Genomic DNA, 6,027 nt, shown 5'->3' with positions numbered 1-6,027 from the left:
AGGATGGATAGGTGGTCCAGTAAGGTGAGGGCTACAGCCCCAGAGAAGAGTGCAGGGTGAAGAGGGCTGTATGTCCTTGTCCTTCCCCTCCAAATCATCTCTGGAAGGTTTGAATCAGGATGGGTGGGAGGCTCTACACCAGGGAATGGAGGAGCGATGGAGAGAGCCCCTGGAGGTGGGCAGCACGGCTGGGCGGCGGCAGGGCGCGGGGGTGGGCGAAGGCGGAGTACGGCCGGCCGGTGGGGTGGCGGGAGGGGATCACTGATGAGCTACAGTGGCACACGCCTGAGGCTGGGGGGGTGGATTCAGTCCATGAATACGCCTGTGCGGCTATTGTGTGCGAGGCGCTAGGAGTGTGTGTGTATGGGGGGGGGGGGCTGGCTTGCAGCCTGTAACTCGGGGATACTTGAGGAGAGGCAGCAGGGCAGCAGCTGCAGTGTCGCTTTGGGGGAGGAGGCGGAGCCGCGGGGAGAGCTGCACCCTCCCCTCCGCGCACAGGGCGGGGCGGCAGGCTCGGGCCAGCCCAGCCTGGAGGCGCGTTGCTGGCGTGTTGCGCCGCCCCCGCCCGAGCAGCCAGCCGCGGCGGGAGAGAGGCGACCGGGCGGACACAGCCAGGGCTCCGCCGCCAGCAGGTCCGAGGCGCGGGGCGCGGGCCGGGCAGGGGGCGCGGGGCATGGCCGGGGGCTGGGGCGCGAGGGCTGCGGCAGACGGGCCTGCAGCGGGGCTGAGCGGCGACACCCCGCCCGCCTGCTGCGCCCGGCCTCTGCCCGCGGCTCCCACGCGCCGGGCTTGCGGGGCTCCTGAGGGCGCCGGGGAGTGGCCGCCGTGCACCTGTGCAGGCGCCCTGTCCGCAAGGGAGATGCCCCCGGGCCCTTCTCCAGTCCCTCCCCACCTCAGGAAGGAGGTTACGGCGGGAGAGCGGGAAGTTGCCCCGCTTTGTTGACGCGGATAAACCCTCGTCCCTCGACTTCTGTGCGTTTCCCACCTCTGAGAAGTTGGACTGCCCTGGTGCCGGTGGGATACAGCGAGGCGAGGGGCGCGACATGAGCTTCATGCTCTTTCTCAGAACTCTGCTTACTCCCTGTTATGTGTGGTTCAGCGGCTTTTTGTAGTGTTGTTAACTCAGCATTTGGCACACGGGGCTTGGTAGAAAGTGGCAGCCAGCACAACTAATTGTTTGTGTTATTTCTGGAAGAGACACTCTCTGATGAAGGCCTTGTTTAAACTAGCATTTCCCCCAAATTTCTCCCCATTATAGTTATGTAGTGGCTAGATGGGCTTATGCAGATGCCTTTCCAGAAGCCCCTGGTGTTTTTTTAACTCATTATCTAGATTTGCTTTGTTTAGAGTTGGATAACAGGGTATTTGTTGTTGTTGTTATGTACTAGCTCTCCCTTTACTGATATTTCTGGTAGATCTGTCCTGATGGGAAAGCAACAGTGGGAAGTTTGAATAAAAAACGCTAGTTTGTAAACACACCGTGAGAAACAATAGGGAGGACACTTAAGTCCCCCGCCTTTGCCAATTATATGCAAGAAATCCTGTTGATTATGGGGTGTGTTTTCACTCTTAAAAATTATTTTGTCAGTTTCTGATTTGAAATGCTTTGTCAGTTTTAGACCGGTTCAGCTCCTGACTATATAACTATAGTACAAAACCATATAGGGATAATATAACCAATGAGAATGTTTAGAGTAGTCATGTGAAATTGCTGTATTTTGAAAGTAAATGAGACTTGTAATCAGAAGCAGAATATAATATTTTCTTACGTATATGTGAGTCTGCTTGTAGCTTTAAAACACTGTTCATGGTGTTTGGATTAAAAATATCCTTTTGATCCTCATCACCTACAGGTCTTGCATTAGGTTTTCTGACACTCAGTATGTGTTTGAACACTGAAGCGTCACCCATGGAATACTGCCCTTGAAATATGGAAGTGGCAGGCTGGTAGAAAATCTCTTTTACACTTGCTTTTAGAGTGTGTTGATACTGAAAAGAAAAGTCAGTGTCAGGGCTGCCCGTTTTGGAAACTCTTGTGTAGACTGGGTGTCCGACATGGTAAAAATATCTGCACAATCTGCAATAGAGTGTGCATAGTACTAGGGATGTTAAATGGAATTTAATCAGTGAATCGACTAGTCGATGGAATTTCCATCAACTAGTCGATTAGTTGATAAGGGGAGGGAAAACTGCAGAGCCACAGCAGGGTTAGCTCCGAGCTAACCCTGCTGTGGCTGTGCCTTTTAAATATACTAGCATTACCTGTCCCGTTGTGACGGTAGATGTACACTCGAGTTGGCCTGGCGCAGGGGGCAGAATCAGATCTAGCTGCCATCTTACCTGCGAAGGACCCACTGCTGCCATGTCCATGTCCCTGCTGCTCCGCCCCACCTTACACTGTCTGTGCATGCCGTGCACTCGTACCCGCTGGACAGCGCCGTGGGGCTGCTGGAGTCCGTCATCCAGGTGCTGGCAAGATGGATCATGGCCAGCCTGCCCAGACCCACCAGCCAGACTCTGTACTCCTCGCAAGGCGCAGCCTCCGTCCACACTCGCTAACTTATTCCCTGTTTGGAGCAGCATCTGGCTGCCACGTGGAAGTGACTGTTGCAATAAATAAACCCAGTTACAGACACTGGAGCTAGGGTTCAAGCGTCCCTGCTCTGCCCCAGTGGGATCAGCCTTCAGGGGGCTGGGCTACTCTCATTGTCTCATGGCCTGGCCAAAGGACTGGGCAAACCTGAGCCAGCATTGTCTCCAGCATGAGGGGAAGGTGTGGCTGGAGGCCTGGGAGGTACCCTGCACTGGGGGGGGAAGGGGGTTTGGCTGAGACCTTCCCTGCTTGGGGGGAAGGGGGAACTGAAGGGGAGGGAATCTGCCCTGGCTGGAGAGGTCTGGGGGGAAGCTGCCCTGGCGGGGAGGGGCAGAGAGCTGGGGGAGAGCTCTCCTGGCTGGGAGGGGTCAAGGAGCTGGCAGGAGCTGTCCTGGCTGAAGGGTGCAGGGTGCCGGGCACTGTAATCAGGGAGTGCCATGTGTTCACTCCGCCAACCCTCCCTCCCCAGGATTGGGAACCTCTGTGTGCCAGCATCACCCCAGGGGGCATGCCCCTAGCGGCTCTTAATACATTTAAAAAGCACAAGTGGGGGAGGGGGGCGGAGACCTGGTGCGAGCTGAAATCAGCCGATTCCCAGTTTATGCCCGCCCAGTCCCCTGCTAAACCTCTGCCTCCCCATGGAGATGATGCTGGGGGGAAGGGTGTAGACCGGCTTTCAAGCTGGCTCCCCCAGCACCGGCTTCTGCTGCCTCCTTGCTGCCCTTCTCGGATAGCGGCAGCAAGGGTGAGGGAGCAACTAGTTGAGTCACTTGTTGACTGGTTGCTTACATCCCTACATGATACTGGTGCTTAAAAACTCAGCTTTTTGTAGTATTGTTCAGTACTAGGTTGGCATGTGTATAAAGGATAAGAGAGTACCTAGTGGGACAAAAAGCCATCTGAGTTAAGAGCCTTTGAACACCAGTTGTCTTTTCGTTTTTCCATGTTGCTCTTCTCCAATCTTACCATGAATGTCTTGGTTTGCATCTACTACTCCAGGCTACTGGTTTCCAAGGCTATTGTATTTCATTCACTGGCACTCACTACTGCTTACATAGATCACGATCCTTTATATATCTGTAGGTGACTTGACCCCTTGATTTCAGTGCAGGCCTACACAGGTACAGGGTCTGCCTATGTTGAACTACTTGTAGCTTCAGGACCAAAGAAAGGTGTCTTTGCTCTGGTATCCTGCTTGTTTTGCTGTATTAAAAATTGGTCTCCTCATAAGTGGAATAGCTGCTTTGTGCAGCCACTCAGGTTGTACATTAGTAGGCCCAGCTGTGCTGTTGTGTGTAGTCTCATCATAGTTTTCCTTCTGAAGTTTAATTCCTCTTTTCATCATCATCAGCCTTTTATTCATGAAGAAAGGATCTATTTTTAAAGTAAAGCAGACAGTTGGAACAATCTGTCACAATCTCAAATCTTTGGAAACAGTATTTTTGGGATTAAGATGCTAGAAGCTGCATATGATTCATTACCTTCATAACATTTTGCTTTTATAGAATGAGGCAAAGTAATTCTGAGGAGGCTTTTTTAAAAAAGGCTACTGATTCGTAATTATCTCAAATTCCTATCTGAGATTACATATTCTCTCTCTCTATCTATATACGCGCGCGCACACACACTCTTCTCTGTTTATGGGATAGTCTTTCGAATGGAGTTGTGTGGGCTGTAAACAGATTAAAGTCCTGTTACACAAAATCTAAACTACTAGCCTTCCTCTTTCTCAGGGTAGAGGCTGAACATGAGGAATATAAAGAAATTCATACTAATAGCATGCCAGGGTAAGGAATGTCAGATATATAAAATTCCCAATCTATTTTATTTATGTCTAGAGGATTTAGATGCTCAATTTCCATTAAATTCAGCGTTTCCAGGCAGCTTTGAAAACCTCAGCATCAAGGCTGCCAGTTTTGGAAACTATAGTGTAGACATAATGTATAATTACTTCATTACATACACTTACTATATGTTAGGGATGTTAAATATTGGTTAATCGAATAATTGAGTAACCATGAATTCTTATCGGTTACTCGACTATTCTGTCATCCCCAGGGACAGGGCCGGCAGCCAACTCTGGCTCTGGCCCAACTCCCAAGGTGCCCCCCGCCACTCCGCGCTGTATCAGAGGCAGCAGCATAGGGTGCCAGATGGGAGCTGATCCATGAGGGGAGACAGTTTAAAAAACAGCTCCCCTGACAGACCAGCTGCCTGTCGCCCCGCGCTGCTGCCTCTGATACAGTTTTGGTGCAAGCCGGAACTGAACCAGGCTGCCTGCCAGCTTGGCTCCTAATACACTTTAAATGCAGAGGTGCAGAGGGGCTAGTGTGACCAGATGGGTTTCAAAAAAATACCGGACACACATGATCTCAGAAGGGGGGGGGGGAGAGAGGAACAGCGGGAGGGGAGCGGGGCTGGCTGGGGGAGATCGCGGGAAGGAACCGGCCAGCGGGAAGCAGGGCTGGGTGGGAGAGTGTCGGGGGAACTGGCCAGCAGGGAGCGGGGCTGGCCTGGGTGCACGCAGATCCCGGGGTGCTGCCCGTCCCATGCACGGTCCTGGAGGGGCGCACAGGCGAGCCCTGCCCTCACCCTTCTCTCTACTGCGTAGCTGCATACTGCCTGGCTGGTGGACACGCTCACGCATTGTGAGCGTGTCTACCAGCTAGGCAGTACGCAACTACGTACTGATACTCATGATAATAAAACTTACTTACTTTGAGAAAATACCGGACATATAAATGTCCGGAATTTTCTCAGTTTGTTTCCCGGACAGAAAGCTCAAATACCGGACTGTTCGGTTCAAAACGGAACACCTGGCAACCCTAAGAGGGTCTAGTCCCTGGAGCCAGCACAAGCAAGGACTGAGCCAGGCTGCTGGTCAGCTTGCTAAAATATTTACTGGCTGGGGTGGGAGGAGGAGGAGGAGGAGGAGGAGGAGGAAATGTGTGTAGTCTGTTGCATTAACCTATAAGTTTTTGCTAATTGGTTAATCGACTACGCTATTACATCCCTAATATATGCCACTAAGTATAAATGACAAGCTGTCCTGCAATGACTCAAGAGCATGAGTATTAACCTCCAGGCAGACAATTAGGAGCCAGAGCACAAACTCCAAATTGATTGCGAGTTCTGTATGTAGATTTCACCAACCAATAAATCATGTTAAGCCTGTTAAAAGTGTCTGAAGTATTCACACTTGGAATCACAAGATAGTCCCCATTGGGTCCTCTGATCTGTCTCGCTACCCAGGAAAGATTACCTTTGTGGTAGATGGTCACTTGGACCAAATACCACAGCAATATTCACGTTTCTCCCAGTCACAAGGGTCAGTCACAAGGAGGAAGTGTCCCAGAGCCCAGGATCGGGCATGAGCTCCAAATGTCAGACCTGTAGCCTGATCCCCATGACCTTGCATCAGCTGATACTGGCCA

General features: G+C 51.7%; 1 protein-coding gene across 11 annotated transcripts in view; it reads left to right on the top strand.

Annotated features, from left to right (window-relative positions):
• Positions 1-495: 495 nt before the first annotated feature.
• Positions 496-6,027, top strand: part of MBNL2 (muscleblind like splicing regulator 2) — a 153,572-nt gene continuing 148,040 nt past the window's right edge. For 10 of the 11 annotated variants that reach the window (XM_075918793.2, XM_075918794.2, XM_075918792.2 and 7 more), the window contains exon 1: positions 496-632. The gene's annotated coding sequence lies outside the window, so the exon portion shown is untranslated. The remainder of the gene's footprint in view (positions 633-6,027) is intronic. The other variant, XM_089775425.1, reaches the window with a different exon arrangement.

This window comes from Pelodiscus sinensis, chromosome 1 (genome assembly GCF_052426305.1).
Source record: "Pelodiscus sinensis isolate ZL-2025 chromosome 1, ASM5242630v1, whole genome shotgun sequence".
NCBI lineage: Eukaryota > Metazoa > Chordata > Testudines > Trionychidae > Pelodiscus > Pelodiscus sinensis.
Note: the sequence above shows the minus strand (reverse complement) of the source record. Positions and strands in the feature narration are given on the sequence as shown.